The sequence below is a fragment of the Catharus ustulatus genome, chromosome 3 (assembly GCF_009819885.2).
Source record: "Catharus ustulatus isolate bCatUst1 chromosome 3, bCatUst1.pri.v2, whole genome shotgun sequence".
Classification (NCBI taxonomy): domain Eukaryota; kingdom Metazoa; phylum Chordata; class Aves; order Passeriformes; family Turdidae; genus Catharus; species Catharus ustulatus.
In genome coordinates this window covers 109628884-109650125 of record NC_046223.1, presented here as the reverse complement: position 1 = coordinate 109650125, position 21242 = coordinate 109628884, and the positions used below count along the sequence as shown (strand labels likewise).

The 21242-nt window shown below is 39.5% G+C and overlaps 1 protein-coding gene across 6 annotated transcripts in view; it reads left to right on the top strand.

Moving 5' to 3' along the window:
• The first annotated feature begins 1631 nt into the window (after positions 1 to 1631).
• PUM2 (pumilio RNA binding family member 2) overlaps positions 1632 to 21242 on the top strand; it is a 68117-nt gene continuing 48506 nt past the window's right edge. For all 6 annotated transcript variants that reach the window (XM_033054662.2, XM_033054660.2, XM_033054664.2 and 3 more), the window contains exon 1: positions 1632 to 1853. The gene's annotated coding sequence lies outside the window, so the exon portion shown is untranslated. The remainder of the gene's footprint in view (positions 1854 to 21242) is intronic.

The following is a 21242-nucleotide window of genomic DNA, read 5'->3' as shown; positions in this document are numbered from 1 at the left end:
GTCTGAAGGTTTGATCTGCAGATGGCATCTGTCACTGTTTCCTGCAACAGAGCACTCTCTAAGCAGGCTCTTGAAGAAGGGGTAAAAGGCAAAATAGGGGATTTTCTTGTGAAATGCGTGTTTTAAAGTGTCACTGACATGCAGAGATCCCTCTAATTTTTAGGGGCTGCTGGAGATGCTGAATTTATGCTCATATTGAGTGAGGTTATCAAGATGCAGCGCTGGCAATGCCTACCAACACCAGAACCATCTTTATCAACAGCACCACCCTCCTGTACCAGTGATCCCATCTTCAAGTCTCTCAGCGGAAGGGAATAATTGGCTCTTTGCCCAGAATCACCACACAATAACTATTAGCACAGCAGTTAACTCATAAATTAGTAACTGCCGATATGCATTTTTGTTTGGTGTAACACACACATGCAAGTGGAAAATCCCATGGGTGGTGCTGGGTATGGGGACCTTGGCAGTCTCCAGGGACCACTGGGGACCCCTCAAACAAACAGGGGTGGTGGTGGGCACCACCTCCTACTGCCACACTTCCTGAAAGGCCTAAAATCACAGAATCACAGAATTGTTAGGGGTGGAAGGGACCTGTGGAGATCATCTAGTCCAGCTCCTGCCAAGGCAGGGTCACAGGAACGTGTCCAGGTGGGTTCTGAATGTCTCTGCAGATGAAGATTCCACGACCTCCCAGGGCAGCCTTTTCCAGCGCTCTGCCACCCTCAGTGTAAAGTTCTTCCCTCACGTTGAGGTGGAACTTCTTGTGTTTTAGTTCATTGCCACTGCTCCTGTCACTGGGCACCTCTCGAAAGTCTGGTACCAGCCAGGCACTTGAGGCTGGAGGAGACTGAGGGGAGACTTCATTTCAGTCTTGAACATCCTCATGAGGGGAAATGGAGGGGCAAGTAGCAATCTCCTCGCTGGTGACAGTGACAGCATCCAAGGCAGTGGCTCGAAGCTGTGTCAGGGATGTTTAGGTTACCTATCAGGAAAACATTTTTCACCTAGAGGTTGGTTGGATTCTGGAACAGGCTGACCCAGGACAGTGGTCACAGCACCAAGCCTAAGAGAGTTCAAGAAGAGACTGGACAGTGTTTTAAGGCACATGGTGCGACTCTTGGGATGTCCTGTGCAGGACATCCTGATCCTGAGGGGTCCCTTCCAACTCAGCGAATTCTATGATTCTGTGATCCTGTTGGCACCTGCCTTTGACATTCTTATACACATTAATGAAATCCCCTCTCTGTTTTCTCTTGACTGAACAGGCCCAGCTCCCACAGTGTCTTCTCATACGGGAGATGCTCCTGACCCTACATCGTCTTTGTGGCTTCCGCTGGACCCTCTCCAGTAGCTCCTCGTCTTTCTCGCGCTGAGGAGCCCAGACGCGGACACGGTAGGTGAAAGTGAGCCCAGACACACCCAGCGCCCAGCACCAGCCCCGTCCTGCGGCAGGAAGGACACGGCCGGGCACGCTCCCCTCCCGCCGTGCCCGCGCTGAGGGGCGGCGCGCGGCGCATGCGCGGCGGAAGGGGCCGGGGGCCGCCGCCTCCTCCCTCCGCCTCCCCGCGGGCCGGGCCGGGGCGCGCAGGCGCGGCGGGGCCGGGGCGGGCAGGGGCGGCGGGGCCGAGCGGCGGCGGCGGCCGGGGGGGAGCGGCCGGGGAGGTTCAGCCGCGCTCTCGCTGTCCCTGTCCCTCCGCGCCATGTTGTTGTGAGCCCCAGGCGGGCGGGAGGGGAGGCAGGAAGGAGCGGCGCCCAGCGGGAGCGGCAGGAGGAGGAGGAGGAGGAAGGGGCCGGCGGGCGGGCAGGCGTGTCCCAGCGGCCGCTCCGGCTCCATCGCCGCCAGCCAGCCCGTGAGTACCCCCGGGGGGCCGGCGCCGCGCTGGGAAGGCCGCGGGCGGGCGGAGCGGGCGGGCGGACCCCCCTTCCTCCAGCCCCCTTTTGTCTGCGGGCTCGGCTGCGCGCCGAGGGAGGGGAGAGGGAGGGGAGGAGGAGGAGGAGGAGGAGGAGGAGGAGGAGGAGGGGGCCATGTTGTGGCAGGTCACCGGGCGGCGCGCGGCCTGCGCGGCGGCCTCGCCGCCTTTGTGTCCGCCCGGCAGCGGCGCCGAGGTGGGGACGGAGTGAGCGCCGAGAGGGGCGGCGGCGCCGGGGAGCGAGCGAGGGAGGGGCGGCTTTGTGCGCCCGGAGGGGCTCGGGGGGAGCCGACCCCGGCCCGGCGGGGTGTGCGGGGCCGGGCTGGTGCCCGGGAAAGCGGCGGGGGCCCGGGGCAGGCGGGGGCGGACGCAGCGCTGGGGCTACAATGGGCTCCGGCTCGGGGGAAGCGGAGACGGGGGCGGTGCTCGGACCCCACGGGCCATTGCGTGGCTGGGATCACACGGGCTTTGTTCGAACCTACGAAAAACTTGTGTTATTTTTTTAGCGCTCTTAAAGATAATAACCGCTTCCTGAGCGTGCAGCGAGAAGGCCAAATGCCTTTGGTAGCTGGTAGCACACAATGAAGCGGTGGGGTTTCATTCTGCTTCAAACGTGCCTGTGCAGACCACAATAACAAAAAGTTGAGGAAAATGCCTGCTGTCCTGAGTGGATCGTGCGTACAGCGAACAGTTTGGGGTTAATCTCCGGGGCAGTTACTGTGCAAAGATTTTTGGTTTTTGTTTTGGTATTGTTTTCTGTCATGTACTTCCTAAGGCTAGACTCTTATTTCCTTGAGAGAAAATTAATATTATTGAGACGGTTTATGTTCTTCTGGTTTACAGTTTGTAGCAAGATGGCTTAATACCAAAATGTGAGGCGTGTTTGAGATGTGATAAAGAGGTTCTTATCACCTGATTTCGCGATGCTTTTTTTCTGAGCAATGAGAATCGGTAAAACTCTTAATTCGCCTAATATTCACTTATATAGTGCATGTTAACGAAATACTTCGAGGTTTATTTTACTTTCTCTTTGTTGCATCTCCACTGAGAGATCAGGCCTCCGTAGTTTCAGTGAGCTGATGGTGTAGCTCTTCAGGTATGCGGGATATGAATGTATTCGAAATGTAATGACTATGCCGTGTTACCATTTTTACACATAAAGCATAATTTTTTGTTATATTTAGTCACGTCTAGGTTTAAAACCAGATGTTAACAACAGTCGCAGTTCTGTTAAGAAGCTGAGGGAAACGTTGCCTACTTTGCTCAACAACTCTGTATCAAGGCGAATATAAATATGCTAGGGAAGTGGGAGAAGGAAACTGGAATAAAAAGGGAAATGCTAATTTGGTGGTGGTATAGTTTGGGTTATATGTGTAGAAATGACACCAAATCACCTGACAGTTTTCTGAAGTGTTCAGAGTTGAAAATTTGGAATTTGGCCCAGGAGAATGGTTAGTAGGCAAATGCATGTGAGAAATTGCTCGATAACGCACATTCTGCAGTATATTATGTGGATGTTGCTCCTAGGAAAGTCCATGTTATTTGGATACTATTTTTCTGCATTAATAAGAATGGTTTGGTTTTATTTTTTTCCTGTAGTATCACTGTGTAGTACTGAATCTTTCTTCTGTGTTAGCGATGTTGGCACAGCGCTGAGGCAACTGTAATTGTATCTGGCATCGTGATTGAGCTAATAGTGCAAGCAGTTGGCTCAAAGAGCTGGGCTTGCCTGTCTTTGAGAAGGTGCCTCTTCTTATGACAGTGTGTATTAAGTGTTATACTGATTGTGGAGTACACTGAAGGCTTTATGTAGCTGTTTTCCTTGGGTGTTTCTCTGCAGTGTTCTCAGTGAGCCAGATGTTGCAGATGTTTAGGGCAAGTGTGTTAACTTTCAAGTGTGTAACATCAGCTTGCTGAATACTGTGAACTAGATCTGATTTTTAAACAGCACTTTTAGATATTGCCTCCTCTCCTTGGTCTAGGGTTATTTGAATATGTACTGAATAATCAGCATGTGTAGAAGCACTCTCCTTGATAATTTCATCTTTTTCTTTGTACAGTGGTTTCCAAAAACCCCAAAATTATTAGACCAGGTTTTTATACACAGGCAAGTAAGCCAGTAGAGGGCTTGAATTCCTGCTTGAATGTCTTCCTGCTTTTTTTTTTTAATGTGGAATTATATAAAAACTTATTATCCTTTGCGCTAAAAAGAAACACACATTCTCTTGAATGTTAAATTCTGTGTTGAGAATCTTCTGTAAAATGAGCATTAGTACATAGTATTTTTTTTTTAAGGAGTTTGATAGAAACTCTACAGAGGAAACAATGTAAGACACACATTATGTATAAATGCTTCTCATTGTGTGTATCAAAAGTGTAGGTATATAAGAGAGTTATCAATCTCCTTTCTCTTCAGATAATTTAGATGAAAGTGTTTGCCTCATTTAATTGGGATTTCCCCACCCATAACATTACTGTTGACTTGGTTATTCCACATAAGCCAGTGCCCAGGCCTTTGTCTTGGGAATGAGGAGAGAAATCTTTCCTTTAGAAACTCCTGTAACAAATAATACCAATTGTGTAGTGTTGATAGTGATGAAGTTGGAGGCACTTCACAGTCATGTAGTGAAAAAGCATTTTAAATTACATCAAAACATATAAAGGATTCAGTTCTAGCTGCTTCAGTGTAATTGCAAACAAGTTCTGTAAAATTTATGCAGTGGCTTGCATGCTGGAACTTTACAACAAGATTTAGTTTGGATCTCACTCAGAGTACCTGCTGTGGCTTTTAGAATAGTAGGGAAGAGCTGATATGTGAAATGTTTAACTTGCCAATAAAGACCACTTATTTCTAAAGATTATATTTCATTGTTGCTCAACAGATACTTTTTCTAAACATGGTTGTTTAAGAACAGTTCTGGAGATTATGACAACCATTTTATGAGTTAAGAAGGAAATGGAAAGCTCCATAGCAAAAAGATCTGAGTAATAATCCACGTTTTACTTTTTTGCCATTTCTCTGAACTTGAGTGGTGATACGATCTGCTGTCCTCTGCAGGCTGTGCTAAAACACATCTGCAGCCTTTCTAGGCAACAAATATTTGTGTACCTTGGACTAAGCAGTGTGGTGTATGTTTTATAGTTATGATTATTCTTAATTTGCTTCTTTAAGGTATTGGCAAAAGTCTCAGTTACAGGTAATAGGTTTGGTTGTCTGTCTTTCCATATATAATGCTTCCAGTGTGTAAATCCTAGTGGACATAAGTGGAGTCATGTCAGACCTATATGTTCATGTCTTTGCTATTGGATTTCATCCATGGTTTTTTAGGAAGAGTTTTGGGTGATGGATTGAACTAGTCATAGTTGTTTTGCATGGCTGATACGAAGTTTCATGTAGAATTAGATCATAAATCTCTTCAAAGAGGAAGTGAGCTTTTAAAAGCTGCATTAAGTTCTCTGACTCTTCACGTGTGTGTATTGATTAAATACAAAGCTAGACTTGCTGGAAATGACTTTGTGTAGTTGATCTAAAAAGGAGTCTGGCCTGACTCATATTTTTCAAGTATCTTCTTTTTGTCTCCTCTGTGATGTATATTGTTTCAATTTTAGTTGATACAGTGGTACGTGGCACTATGTCATGGTACAGTGATGAGTTAATCATGTAGTCTGAAGAAGTTGCAGAACTCAAGTTATTGCAGTATTTTGACAATAAACAAATATCTACTGTAACAGTACGGATAAGACAAAGTAGCTTTAGATCTTGCATTACTCACAAAACCAAGATTGTTCAAGATTATTAAAAAAATACTTCTACCATATAACTGTCTATATATTATATTTTTCCTTGAAGATGTGACATTTGGTAGTTTGTAAGACTCAGTGAGTAAGGTAGAATTGGAGAGAGAGATTAAAGGACTGGTTTATTTTGTCTGTATTTGATATCTGAGTGTTGTAGTCTGATTTAATATCTATCCACATGTTAGATTTTAATTGGACTTAACACTTTAGCATGAAAAATAGGGCATTTGTTGTATTTGAGTATTTTATTTTCCCTTAAAAAAGTACTTATTTTATATTGTAGGTGGTATTTTGGGTTTTATTTATGTCCATTCACATACTAAAAGGCTGATAATATGTCAGTTATGGTAGATTAGGAATGTGTGGAGATCATTAGGTGTGGGTGTTCAGGCAGGGACAGGTGTTTTTTCCAGGATTTTTTTGACACCAGAGTGTTTTGCTGTTGTCATTTATAATTCTTTTAAGCCAAGTTTTAAATATTTTACAAGTGATCTGATTAGTTTAATTTTAGTCTGAGTCTGAAATCTTTATTTTATTAAGACCCCCACATGTGCTGTTGTGTGGGTTAGACGTTTAATGTGAATTACTAGGTTAGAATGTTATGTGGCTTAACACATTTGAAAGAACAACTGAGGCTGGGGTATAAGAGGGAGATGTAGTTCAGATAGAGAAGTTAGTGTTCTGTGCTACTTTGTTACATAGTCTACTAATTATAGAATCAGACATAGCAGTATAACAGAATTAGTGGTTTTACACATCCCGCTAATAATGTAAAAGAAACTGCTGCCTTTGTGATTGAAAATTGTATTTTGATTTTTTTAGCAAGGAAGTATGTGGGCCAGCATATACAATGTATTGAGTTCTACCATTTTACTATATTGCTTTGTAAAAACCTCTGTGGTGCTTTTTTTTTTTCCTTTTAAAGTCCTAGTTTGGCAGTGGCATTTAAGATTCAAAGTTTAAATCAGTAAACATATTTCCCTATAAATACTGTTCTTGTATTGCTTGGAATTAGTTTTGTTTTTTTTTTTCCCAGTCTAATTGTAAGAGCTATATATTTAAAGATATGTAGAAGAGCCTTTTATGCTAACAAGAGGTTTTTCTTTTAAGCTTTCTGTGTGGAGTGAGCAGTTCTTGTGTCCTCCTAGGCGTGCGTGAAGTGTTGTGGCTGGAGATCAGAGGCATGGGGCATGTGAACATTGGTCTGGAAGCCACTGGGGTTGGAGTAGGGCTTGCCCCAGCTGGAGCAGTAGCTGCACTAGCATCACTGACATGAAACACTCCTCACACCATCCCTGTAACTATGGTATCAGGTGCTTCCAATATCCAGGTACCCCTCAGTGGATATTCTCCATGCCACAGTTGGAATTTCTTCCAGCAGCTGTGTGTCTGGCAGACACTGCTGGCCCACAGGAGATGGTGTTCACTTAGGTCATACAGTAGGTCGTTGATTTGCTTTTCACTGCAACAGTTGCTGTGTTGCACATCTTTAAGAACTGTATGTGTGAATTAAACTGATTTTTCAAGGCTGTAATAATGCAACCTAAAACTTGTCATTAATTTTGTTGAAGCAGTTATACATGAAACTGCATAAAATCATTTTGCAATGTTCAGTTGGAACCATTTGTTTAACTTGTGTAAGCATATCATATTTCTCTGAGTGCCTGTTTTTTATCAGAATATGATAAAATAATTAGTTTTGAATTTATGCAGAGCAATTGGTTCAATTTGAAAAGGCACTCACTCCTGATAGGCTTTATGAGAAGTAATATGAATTTAGTACTGAGTCTTAGTTGCTACACTTAGAGATAAGAATGTTTTATTCAGGTGAAAAAGAAGTAGAATCAAGTGTAGTTTAAAATGTAACTCTCCTTTTGCTTATGGTAACTGAGAAGAAAAAAAAAAATTAAGTCTGTTGCCCTCAAATGTTTGATACAGCTTCCCAAATTTATTTTTAAAACTTTTGTTTGGATTTCAAGGTAGGAATTACTTTCTCCCCCAGGATTCTGGTAGTGAGCCACAGTTTAGGTCCACAAGGAACTTTCTGCACCTTCTCAAACTCAAGGATGTAGGGACTGTACTCAGAAATGTAATAAGTGTAGGAGCAAATGTAAATAAATAAAATTTGCTGACTTTACAAGCCGGAATGCCTGTTGTGTCTTCATCTTTTTCTTCACCTGTTCTTTCTCATTCTGTAATTTCTTTTGGCATTTTGTTTCTGCCTTTCCCTTTTACTATTTTCTTCCTCTTATATTGACCTACATAGCAAAATAGAAAACCTTTTACCTGACATCCTGCTTCATGCTGTATCACATTCTTTATTACTTGTACAGAAACCATAAAACAGTTTTGTAAATCTAAAATCTACAATATTTTATTTGTCCATTCGGATACACTTCCTGAGAATGAAAATGATGAGTTTTTCCCTGCTAGTGGAAATTGCACAGGTAATGGTACTGATTTCCACTAACATTTCTCAGGTCTGATATGTTGTGTAGGTAAAATTATTCACAGATCAGTAAATGCTGAATAAGAGTTGCATCTCCCTTCTGCCTCCTGTTTTCCATCCCCAGTGGTCAGAGCTGTGTCTTTATCAGCACCTTTGTTTAGTCCAGTTAGGTCCATCCAAATACTTCTGGATTCCTCTCACAGGTGAATGTCATGAACCTCACGTATGTTTGCTGGTAACTTGAATGGGGGAAGCAGAGGAACTACTCTTAATTTTTGAAGTGCTTCAGTGGTTCTGTGCATTATGAAGATTTGGTGAAGGGGAAACTGCTCTTTGCTGTGCATTGTCCATGTGGGAATAGTAGTTTTCAGCTTACCATAATCATCATCTTGCTCTTGTGCCATTTTTTTGACTCATTTACTCTCATTCTTTCATAGCAATATACACCAGCAGAAATCAAGAACAGATCAGGGGACTTCTCCATTTCAATTCTTTGGTTTGAGTTCTGTGTACCAGTGTTCTTTGGGATTTAGTTAAGATGGAGGTTACTGCTTTATTGAAGGTGCTTTGGGTTTTTGGTTTTTTGGGGGTGTTTGTTGTTTTTGTTTTGTTCTTTAAGAAGAGAAAACTATAGGGTTAGATGTACTAAAGAAATGGGTTTTCTCAAATCTATTTTTATGCAAACAGTAGAAGGAGTTTAGCTGGGATTATGTTCTGTGTCTGTTACACAGACTGTATAGGTTAATATATTATAAATAGAGTTTTTTATGCATTCAAAGGAAAAAAATGGAAAGAAAACTAATAGAAGCAAATATAGTAGATAAACATGTTGTAATGTCTGACGTTCAGAGAATCACTGAAAGGACCTTAAAGATCATCCAGTTCCAAGCCTCCCACTCTGCCATGAGCAGGGACACATTCCCTTAGATCAGGTTGCTCAAAGCCCCATCCAGCCTGGCCTTAACTGGTGATTTCAACTAAATACAGAACATGGAAAAACCTTGTACCTACTTTGATATCAGAGGATAGCTGATACTTTTTAACTGACACTGGGTGATACATAGAAGTGAGCTGAAAGAGTTGAGAGCCTTAAGACAAACAGATCAGCTTGGCTGGAGTCACTAATAGATTGTGAAGAATCTTCAAATTAGTTAAAGTGCTGAAGAATCTCTGTAAGAGAATAAGAAATTGATAAATATACTTCATTAATTCCAAGAAATGAATTCCTAGGAAGACCAGTGAAACATTATCTTGGTCTTCTGAAAGCTATCTGAAATATCTTCAAAAGAACTGAACGTAAGTCAAGACAATGTCTTTAGTAAAGATAATTATTTGTCTAGTAGGATATTTAATTTTTTAATTTGTGGTTAAAGACTGAGGAATTGCTTGTCAGTGTCCCTGATAAGGGGTTATTGAGGAATGAACTGTGGGAATTATCAATGAAGTGTCAGTAGTTGAAAGGCAGTTCATGGCATTAATGAGATATGCTTTCAGCCCTGAAGTGATCAAGTAGTTGGATCAGATGATTCCTCCCAGCTGAAATATTCTATGTTAATTCATGGTAGCATTTGAGGCCTTTGATAGCCCAGGGAAGCATCCTGGAGATCCATGTAGTATTGAGGCTTAGTGTACCCTAATTTGGAAATTATCAAGACTATTGGAAGAACTCCAGGTGGCACACACATTTAAGAGAAGAGCAGGAAATTCAAACACCACGTGGAATTGGATTCAACATTTGGTTGAAATGGAGAATTCCTTTTGCTAAGTGTGCATTTGACACACTGGTGTCCAAATTAACTGACCACTGACTCAGAACTAACATCATCATCTTACTGAACACAAGAGGCACAGAAGCACACAGATTGTTAATATTCTCAGCCTGTTGTATTCTTCTATATCTGCTCCAGCTGCAGCAATAAAAATTGAAGTGGTGGACAACGGTTGCTGATGGTCAACACTTCAGAGACTTGAACTACTTTGCAGGCTGAGTGGGAGTCTCTAAACAATAATTTGCTGCATAGAAGAGGGCAGAGGCTAGAGGAGCATGCTTTGCATGAGGTGATAGCCAAAAATCTTTGAACACTCAGCTGAATAGTAGTGCATGCACAACTCCTCAGTACAGGATGCCAAAGCCAGCACCATTAATTTGAGTTAGCTCACCACCACTGTCACCTTCCGTATTAAAACAGTGGTTACCATCCAGTCACTGACAAGGTGAAGTATAAACTCCTCAATCTAGAGATAATCATCTCTGATTCTCATAAATATTTCTTTAAAATACTTAATAATTAAAAGAGTTATAAAGGATAATGAACTAAGTATGAAAACTTCAGGTTGCGACATTTTTTTCTTTCTCTCAACACTAAAAAAGAATTTCAGTCTCTGGTAGCAGAGCATTTGAGGAAGATCCTTTTGTTCACTTCCCCATGAGCCTGCAGATAGGTTAGTGCTGTTTGTTATTAGTTCACATCATTTCAGAAATGAGGAATTGTCTGGGATAGAAAGGTTTAGTGATCATCAATCAGTATGTAGTATTTGGAGTTACAGAGAAGTTTTTTGTAAATTCAGGATACATTTTTTGGGATGTTGGCACTACCTGTAGATGCTCTTCCCACATGCTGAAGCAAACAGCTACAACAGTGTGGTACTGCCCAGGCTACTTGTCCTGTCTTTTCCAAGTTCAGCTCCATATACTTCCCTCCCTCATGGCAAAGGCAGTTAAACACTTCATTAGTTTAATCTAAATATTTTGAGTTGTGCATTTTAATATCTGGGTGTTTTTGCTTCTTGCTTTTGAAGAAGCAGGAGTTGATAAGCAAGACTGACAAGAGAAAAAAGCTTTGGCTGTAGCAACCTTCTCCAAAAATCCAAAGGGTAGTGGTGCTATAAACAAAAGAACAGAAATTGTGTCTTTACACAAAGTTTCAGTTGAGCTGCAATTGCTGCAACTCGTTTGTGTTAGAATTGACAAACATCTCCAAGTTTTGTGAGTAGCTGCTGTAACAAAGAAAAAACGTTCCTTGGAGGGGAAGAGGAGAGAACAAAGGGAAGTCTTACTGAGTTCAAGAGCTTTTTGGCACTTCTGTGGTCTGGAGGAAAAGCTGTTTGTTTCAGTTTTTGCAAGTAACCAGTCTGATTTCTGTGGGGTCTATTAGAACTAATATATAAAAAAATGTATAGATGCTATTAAACTAGCAAAATGTGCAAATACTTAACAGGATGAAAGCCCATTCCTAGCAAGAAGTCTGCCTTGGTTTTAATAAGATTATTTTGTTTGTTGTTCAAATAAGATAGACTAATATGTTTGTGCAATAGAAATTGGGAAATCATTTTCCCATATGAGACCTCACAGTCATGTAACCATCCCTTGAAACAATGAACATAATCTCTTCATTCAAATTGAGAACAACATAATCTTTTTCCTGACCTTACAGTGGGAATTGCATTTCCTCAATCATTAGTTCTTCCTTTTATAGATTTTACTTAAAACTGTCCCTAGAAATCTAAATATGCTTGCAGTCCATTTTTTATTTCCTATCTTTGTTTGCAAATTTTAGTTCAGCTTAAAAGTGTAGTTGTGAAATATAACTGTTTTAAAGTGATTTCAAAATAGTTTTAATAAGCAGATTTTAAAAGAATTTTTCAAGTGTTAATCACCTCTACAGCACATAAATAATTGCTAGTTTTTCACTGTAATAGCACAAGTTTCATCTTAGCTGATTGTTGAGGTTGCTCTCCCTGTAAAGTTAACATCCCTCTGAATCTGTTCTGACAATCATTTATTTCTGTTTCTGCAAGCAACAAGTTCTCTAACAACTTTTTTTGTATTATCTTTCTGTGCTTGGGTTTGCTCTGGTTTAATTTTGAGTTTGCTGTTGTCATCAGTTAGTTCCAGTAGCATTTAGCTCTACCAAACTAGACACCCAGATTATGGTTGTCTAATGTATGATTTGGGCAGCTTCTCAAACTTGCAAATAACTAAAACTTTTCAAGCCTCACAGACTAGGAAAGGAAATCTTAGACTGACAGGATTTTCCATTGCGCCCAGAGGAGAGCTGAGGGGGAGGAGGGCATTTGATTCCTGTTTTGGAAAATCTGTTCCCTGTTAAAGCATCTTGTTTAATACGTTGCTGGTGAGATTCTTCTGTCATAATAGTATGAGATGGGGCAAATACTGTGAGTTTTTCAAGTGAATTGTAACGTGGGGCCTTCTGTTAAAAAAAAATTAAATGTCTTGCAACTTGTTTAGTGAGATATCACCTTATTGCCTGCTTGTGACTCTCAGTTGTGATAGCAGACATAGCTGGAGAGAGGAAATGTGTCTGTCTTTCCCCTCTCTTTGATTTGAGGTAGCTGAGAAAGGAGTATTTTGTGATGTGTTGCAACGTGGTTTCATGTAATTGGACTGAAAGAAAAGCATTGAGAAATTTTCAGTGGTATTCTTTAAAGAACTTCCCTAGTCAGAGAGGATAAAATTACAGTGTTGAATTTTGCAGATACTCGGTTTGTGTTTTTACTATTTTCAGCATGTAATGCGTGGAATAGGCAGCTTAATGTGAACTGTCATCAGGGCAGGGAAAAGGAGAGTAATTTCAGTCTGCAACTGACTGTGCGAGCAAGTTGTTCTGTGTGACTTCTGTTCTTTAGAGACTCGTTTTCTTGATCACTCCTTCCAATCACATGTGCTGTTTCTGTGTGTCTGCGGAGTTTCTGACCTTTTCACCAGCATTTCAAGCTGCAGGTGATGGTTTCGACTGGTGAGGAACTTGACAAGTTCCCCCAGTGCATATTGTCTCATGTGGTGTCACTGCTACCTCCTGCATGTAACCTTTGTATTAGTAATTTCTTTATTAAATATCTTCACCAGTGTCCGTGTGCTGTCCAACATATTCCTTTATATTTCCACCTGCTTTGATGTCTCCAAATGCCTGGCGAACACTGTCAGATGTCTTCATGTGAATGACTGCTTTATTCTCACTTTACCTATTTGGGTTCTTGTTCTTTGCAATATGTCTTACACTTAAAGGTCTTTGAAGCAGAGTCCTTCATACTTTAGTGCTTATTCAGTAATTAGCATAGGGAGAGCCTGGTTTGATACTGCAGCAAACAAATACCATATGGTCACCTGTGCATTATCTTGGATTTACATACAGATAAACTGTGGTGTGTGCTTGTGCAGCAGTGGCTTTGCACACAATCCATTCAGGTCTGTGAGGAATTGCTGACAGCAGCATAAACCTGAACAGTAGTGCTGCTTCCAGAGGGGGAGTGTGGGCTGGGAGCAGCCTTGGAGCGCCAGAGTAGGAACCTGAGACCTGAGCTGGTGGTGTGTGGAGCCAGGTGGAGTTTTTTTGCATTCATTCCCATGTGGTCCAGGGTCTAGGTGAGATTGTGAGTGAGGCCTTGTTCTAAACGTGGTTATTTTGTGGATGTGGAGTTTTGTCCTAAAGTCAAAACTTTGCTTTAGGCATTCTGGGAGAGTTTTGCATGATATCCAGGTTGTGGGAGCCAGTAAACTTGGCTAAAAATGACTGCATATAGGCATTCAAGCCTTCTGTATTTGCAGCAAATTTCTTGATATGTTCTTATTCATTTCCTTTCATTATTCATGGTGTCAAGAAAACAAAAAGATGAGTTATTGTTAGTTCTTTGCTTAATCTAAGTTATCTGTGGGTTTAGAATGCTGTTTACTCTTTTTTTTAATGTGATTTAAAATTGGTAATTTTGAAAATGTGACACTGCTGAATTGCACAGAGGAGCTGCATTTAGCTTTCTGAACTACCTTGATTTGGTATCAATTACATTAAAGTCAGGGTGAAGAAGGCTCTTGTGTGTCTTCATGAAGAGTTATGTGAAAGTTTTTTTCTCATCAGTATAAAGAGAAGGGAGAAGCAAAGTGCATAAATAGTGAAGGGAAGCATGTAGTTGGGTGAATGATTTCAGGTAATACTTTGTGAAAGGATGAATAACATGGAATTTAGCCATCTAACCAGAGATTTTGCTCATAAAGTCACCATCTGATTTTTTATTTTTTTAGATGATAATTCAAATGTACTTGTTTTTATCCACAGTTACTGCTTTTGCCTGCCCAGTGTACTGCTGTGCCTGTTCATGTATTGATAGGGGCTTTTGCTTGTAACTGCTCTTAAATTTTTGGCTTCTTAAATAAGAAAATTGAAGTATTTGGCTTTAATTCCATTGAATCACAGGTGTATCAATATCAATCTTCGAACTAATTTTTGTTAAAAAGCTTTTGTCACTTCAATTTGAATTCTAAATAGCCTACTTAATTTTGTTTTTTACTTTTGTTTACTGTCATTGGGATAAAGTCTGGTGTTATTTTAGACTGTCTTTTACTTCCTTTAAAGGACTATGCCAGCCAGCATTTAATGAGATATTAATGTCCAAAGCTAGGCTGCAACTCATAGTGAATTAAAAGTGAGGCTTACTGAGTCAGAAGTAGTGTCTAGTTGGGTTTTTTTTTTTTAGAATTGGCTGGTTTTTCAGCTTTTAGGCAATTGCAGAAATCTATGGGTAGTTAAAATATGTGTTGTCCAAAGACAGCATCCTTAGAAAACAGCTGAAATAATTGATAACAGCAATTTCTTTAAATGTCCGTTCACCTGCTGGAGGCAGATAAGTAGAAAACACATGTGCTTCCCTGTAGCAAGGGAGGAACTAAAAAAAACACTAAAAGAAATATTTTTTACCATTCCCTGTCTCTCCTTGAGGTTATGCAGAGTTTAAAAGCTAAAAAAAATTCAAGGTGGATTTTGAAGCAGTCTGACATATACTTGAAACCTTGGGGGTTTTCGCTGTTATTTTATTCTGGGAACACAGAGAAGTTGTGTGTTGTGTCAGCACCTTTCTTTGGAAAAGCTAGGTATTTGTAGTGGAATGAGGAGTCATGAGAGGTCTGAAAATTCCAATTTTTTTGTTTCTTTGAGATTTTTTGTACTATCAGCTGTTCAATTAATTGCATAAGAACTAGGTAGTTTCATCTCTGGTTGTAGCACCCACTTGGAGAAGATGAGACTATTGGTATTCCCTAGTTTCTTCTTGCCTGCTCAGGAGGGGAAAAAGAAAACCAAAACTGAAAGTCCAACAGCTTGTTCAAATAATACTGGATCATGAGGGAGAATTCATGATGCTCAAAACTTCTGAGCAGAAGTACTAGGAGAACTTAGTTTTTCTATGTAGTGTTACTGAAAACTAAATCCTTGAGAATTTGATATTTTGTGTGGTAAATGGATCTTCCATGTTCTGGAGTAAACAAAATGAAAATAAATTCTCTGAAGAATGGGATTGTTACATATCAGTTGCTGGGGGTGGGAGGAATGTGACATCAGCTCCACAATAACACAAAATAAAACTGTTTCCTGGAAATTCTGCTAGAGTGACTTCTGGAATTCCCTCAGCCCCACTTTCAGTAGGGGTGGGGTCCATGTGTATGTCTATGCATATGAAATAATCTTCTTCATATACATGTTACTTTTTATCAAGGAGTTATGTTCCATGGGATTCCTCAGGATCACATTGTTTTTAAGATGGTGTTAAAACCCATAATTTGTCAAACAGAAATTTAAAGTCTATATTGGTTTGTTTTTTACTTTTCAGACATCTGTATAGGGGAGATGTTCTGTTTCAGATTCCTTAGTAGTAAACAGAAAAGTGAAGATAATTGAGATTTCTAAAGAAAACACATCAGCAAAAAGAGTATTGATTGCAATGTAGAAAATTAATTTATGGAAATTTTTACTTGATTCAAGACCTGTGGCTTCCAGTGCTCCAATTCTTGTTAACGCATTTAAGAAAAGCTTGTTGGCTCTATTAGAATGGAAGTTATGTTTCATTAATCTTTACAAAATACATTGAAATAAATTGTCTCTAGCTCCTGCTTGTGTGTAAATATCTTTAGGGTTTATACAGTTTTCATTTTCAGAAAAGGCAAAGTTTTAAACCTTTTTTAGTAGTGTATTGCCTAGAAAGCACACAAAGATTTTATTCAAGTTTTTTAATTTACTAAATAAAGTTTCTGAATGAGACCAAATGATGAAGTAATGAAGACTGATATCTCAAACCAGTAGCACATCAAATTAATGTCATGCTTCTGTATAGGAGTAGCTGTATAGTTATTACACACTGACAGAGCCTGTCTAGAACAGGATATTAATAATGGTTAGAAATTTGGCTCTTGAATTCCTCTAAATCTTTTTTACACCACTTGTAACACTTGCTACCAGAAAGGTGATGCTGACTAACCAGTTTAACAAGAAGTGTAGATGTTTAAAATTAGAAAAAAAAGTATAGTTATATGCATATAAGTAAGCACCAATTAAACTAAGCACGTTTAGTCTGAAACTGCAATTCATAATTCATTTCACAGTTTGTTTTCAAATTTCTGGATATATTTGGTGTCCTCATTTTTTGTTTCTGGTGCATTTATGAGGGAACATTGGAGTGAGAGTTGCAGAATAATGTGTGCAGCAGAGCAAGGTGAAGAGTCTCATCAAACTACATGGGATTTGTACCTATTTTGTTTTGAAGATTAAACCTGTATGAAAAATTTCTTGCATGAAAAATAGTTCTTCTGTTTGATTTCTGAGTAGTAAAGAACCAGTCAGCCCCTTCTTTTAAGAATTACTTTTTCTTGTATAATTGCTTTTAATATATAATATAATATAATATATAATTATCTATTAATATATATTAATAAATATATATTATATAATAATTATATAAATATATTATAATATAATTACTTTTTCTTTAAATAATAAGCTAAAAAGTATATGGGGAGTATTATTTTTATCAATTGCTCTGATTAAAATTTTAAAATAATTTCCTGTTTACAGAAGCTCTCACTGGGCAAGTTTTTATGGGCTTTTTCTTCTATTTTGTAAAATTATATACTTTTTATCTTGTTTCTGGATTTTTGTTTTACAACCTTCCGTTACCCTCCCTGCTGTGCTGTACATTTCTTAGAAACTCTTTTGAGTGGATAACTTCTTACACAATTAAAAAAACTGAGAAACCTGCTAAGGTTATTTAGTCCAAACTATACGTAGGAATATATCACTTCAGCTTTTCAAATGGTACAAACAGTGTAACTGTTATAAATAGTTATGAAATCTGGTTTCAGTACAAACACAGTAATTTATGTGAGCCTGATAGCTCTGCCAGTGTTTGGCTGTACAGATTAAAGTCCTGAGCTTGAGGACATTTGACAGTAGCTTAGGAAGACTTGTACAAACAGTTCTGCCAGTCTTAGTGCAGAGCTTGAACTGGTTGGGTGGGAAAGAGAATCATGAAAGCCCATGCAATGAAGAGACAAGTTTCTTATGTGATGGAGGGGTTCATTTTTAGGGAGAGCAATTTCTTAGAGTCTATAGCTGGCTTTTTACGCCAATGAACCATCATGTAGCTCTGAAACAAGGAGGCAAGATGTCCATCATTTTCCTCTGCTTTTCTTTGTGGATAACAATAGTAATCATTTCTGTTTCATCTGTTGTCAGAAGACTATGCAAGTAAATCAGTATTTTCCAAACTTGATGGTGACTTGTGAGATGCTATCCAGCATACTTTGGCGTATATATAACATACCTGCATATTTATATATGCTGTTGATAAAAACCTAGAGAATTTATTTCTCCTCTCTGCAGGCTTTGGGGTTATTGATATTCCTGTTGAAAACACACAAGCAAAGAATGTGAGTTGGCTTTTTCAGCAGACTGGACTCTGCTCTTGCTGAGTGTATTCCACTGCCCCTTTAATGTGCTGCAGAAACCCCACCTCAGAATCTGCTCATTTCTGTCATTGTCAACATTGTCAGTGCTGCTAGGATTGCTTCTCAAACTACAGTACAAAGCTCTCAAGGAAATAAAGTGCAGGGACATTAAAATCCAGAGTGGTTGCTGGGTCAAATCAACTAAATTGAAAAATTTAGTTTTGTTAGGATATTTGGATGTAGCAGGGGTCATGGAGTGCAGAAGTGTAGTACTACTCAGTCTAAGAATGAGTTAAGAAGCCAAAAATATTGCAGTTGAAGAACTATTCACTTCCCTGCAAAAGTTTTAGTTGGTTTTAGAACACTGTTTTAACACAGTGAAAATTAAGTGCTTGCTCTGGAGGAAGATGTACTTTTGAGATTGTAACCATAGAAATATTTATTAGAACTTATAACTGGTTACCTAAGTCTTTTGTCAGAAGTGGCTAACACCTTCTTTATTTGGACTGGTTAAGGAGCCTGGACATTTTGGAGTATTTAGTGAAGTTTTCAGTTGTGATACTGTTCTATAAGGCCCTCAGAAAACCTTGTCTCCTATCAAAACACAGCACCAGCTGACTTTGAATTACTTGGGAGCAGCAACTTTCATTAACCAGTTTGGTACTAAGTGAACTTTTGGTTCTCTGGTGCTTCAAAGAAGTATGAGAAGATGCATCTACTCAAAAGCAGCTTTAATCAAACAAATGTCATGTTTTCTTTTAATGTTACAGAAAATAGTTGGTGTTGAGTGTACAGAACAGTTCAGTTGTGCTTCTAGTAATTGTCTGCCTGCTCAACAGCTTTTGTTATCTGGATGCACTGTGGGTTGGCCTCTAAACCAAAGTAAGGGTGTTTTAGGTAATTTTGGCAAAAATATTGAGTAAAAATCTCTATATACAGCCCTTTACTGCAGTATGGCATAACAGGTTTGGAGATGGGCAGTTTAGGCTGATTGTATAGTTGTCCTTTCTTGTCCTTTGTTATTTAATCTGTTCTAGATTTCTGTCTAATATTTATATTTTAAAATACTATTTTTATTTAGTAATTTCAAGTTGGCCACATATCTGAAAGGTTTTTGGCGGGTTGTTTTTTGGGAGTTGTTAAAATGTCAAGTGTCTGACATGGCTTTACAATACAGTGTTTAAGTTAATGGGGGAGTGGCAGAATTGCTATGTATTGGGTTTCAGAATAGTTTAAGTTGCTCATAATGTTAAGTCTCTGCCATAAGCATATATTTTACATAAGATAAATGCTACAGAGGAACCACCCCTGTAGAAAACTGCTGGAAGGGTATTTTGCATTGAAGTAATTCAGTAAAATTTAGAAAAAAGCAGGGGCTGTTCTTTGCTTTTGTAAGAAAAATGGCTCCAACTTATTTCTGACAAAATTCAGGGTTATTTGAGAGAGTAGTTGTCCCAAGATCTGGATGCCTGGATTCCAGAAATGGATATTACTGTAAGCAGTGTTTTCCTGTGGTAATCCTAGCTGATTTCCAGTCAAGTCTGCCTCCGGAATTCTGCCCGGGGGCAGGGTTTGGTGTTACCGGTTGAGTTACCCTGTAGCCAGCCCTGGACACTGCTGTCCCACCTCGCTGTACACCAGCCTCTCCTTGCTGCTCTCCCCAAGTCAAATGTAGTGGTCTCCTCTCTGTGGTGTTTTACCCAGTTCAGCTGGGTGAGCTGGTGAAATTCTCCTTCATGCAAAAGGAATGAAAAAACCTTCTGAATCCATTACCAAGTTCATTCAGGGCAGTGGTAAAAGCTGTTGGGTGAAGGGTGGCAGGACTGTCCTCTACAGAGTCTTAATAAAGGAATGGGTTTTGTGCAGCCTCTAGGTTTATAAAAAATTATTTTAAATTTCAAGGAAAGAGAGGAAGTGTAAATTTTAGGAAAGAGAGTCTACTAAAGCATTATTTTGTTTTTAAGCAGAAATTTTGTGTTAAAATCTCATTCCTAATACTGCAATGAAAAATGGACTAAAACATGCTCACTTGTTGTATCTAGAGCCTTTAGAAGGGGAAGAAGATGAGAATTTTCTGTTGGTGTGTTAAGGGGGAAGAAGTCATGAGTGCTTAAACATTCTACTTGCTTAACAGCAGAATGTGAGGAGCTGTTTTACCTGCAGACAGCTCAGTGTGTAATATCTGTTTGTGTGTAATTTGGGGGCCCTGTGGAATGATTTGCTGTGTAGTAGAAGTTTGCAGCCGTTGTCCAAGCCCCTGCCATGGGCAGGGACACCTTCCATTAGACCAGACTGCACAGAGGCCTGTCCAACCTGGCCTTGAGCAGTTCCAGGGATGAGGCAATGATGTAATCAAACAAAACCAGAGAAAAAGCTTGTAAATGAGGAGCACTATGTTCCACAGGCCTCTTTTTGACTTACGAATTATTCTGTATGACAGGATATGAATAAAAATAGAAAAATGGGGGTTTTTTTAGTGTTCCAAATTTGTGTTAAAAGAAGCATTAAAATGTTTATTTCTGGAACCTGTGAATGAGGTTAATGCTGGTATTGAATTAGAGAAAATAAAATGCCTTGCCAATACAGATAATCCCAATCAAAGTTTCCCTTTTGGGGAAAGGGCATGCCTTTATACATAGGAGGACCTGCCAGGTGTCATTGTGGATGTTTTCTTCTGTTGTTGTAATGATAGAGGTGGGTTAGTGTTGAAGAAAGACATGGAGATACTGGTGCTGCCTGTGCTTTCTCCAGTTTGCAAACGATCTGTCAATTTTATGGTATGGAACAGGATCTTGTGGGCTGTTGTTTTTGATGGAAAAAAGGACTGTATTTTTTTCTTGCTGCTGGTAGAAATAGATAATGCTAACTTACAATTTAAATTTTTGAGAAAGAGGCCAGCGAGCAAAATTAATGTTCATTGTGCTAAAATGCATTTAGTTTTATAAAACTTCTGTTTCTTATAATGGTCTCGGAACTGCTTAGAAGAAAAGAGTTAGCTGCACTCTCACCCTGATTCTTGGATTGTCATGGTTTTGGACTTCACTGAATTGTGAAAAACAAGCTTTTATTATTTGGTCTTGCAACACCAAAAAAAACCCGAACAAATAAAATCACTACCAAGCTGAAAGTTAAAAGAAAACCAACAAAAAACCGAACAACAAACCCCAAACAACCCACCCAAAAACCACCACAACCAAAAAAGTTCTGCCTCTTCCAAGCTGGGTTGTTTGTTATGTAACAGTGATTTGGGTAGTGTTTATTTTAAATATATTTTGGCTTATTGTATAAGCTTTACCTGCAAATTTATTTAGAGATCATTAGATCAGAATTCCATATTGAGACAGAAGTACCTAAA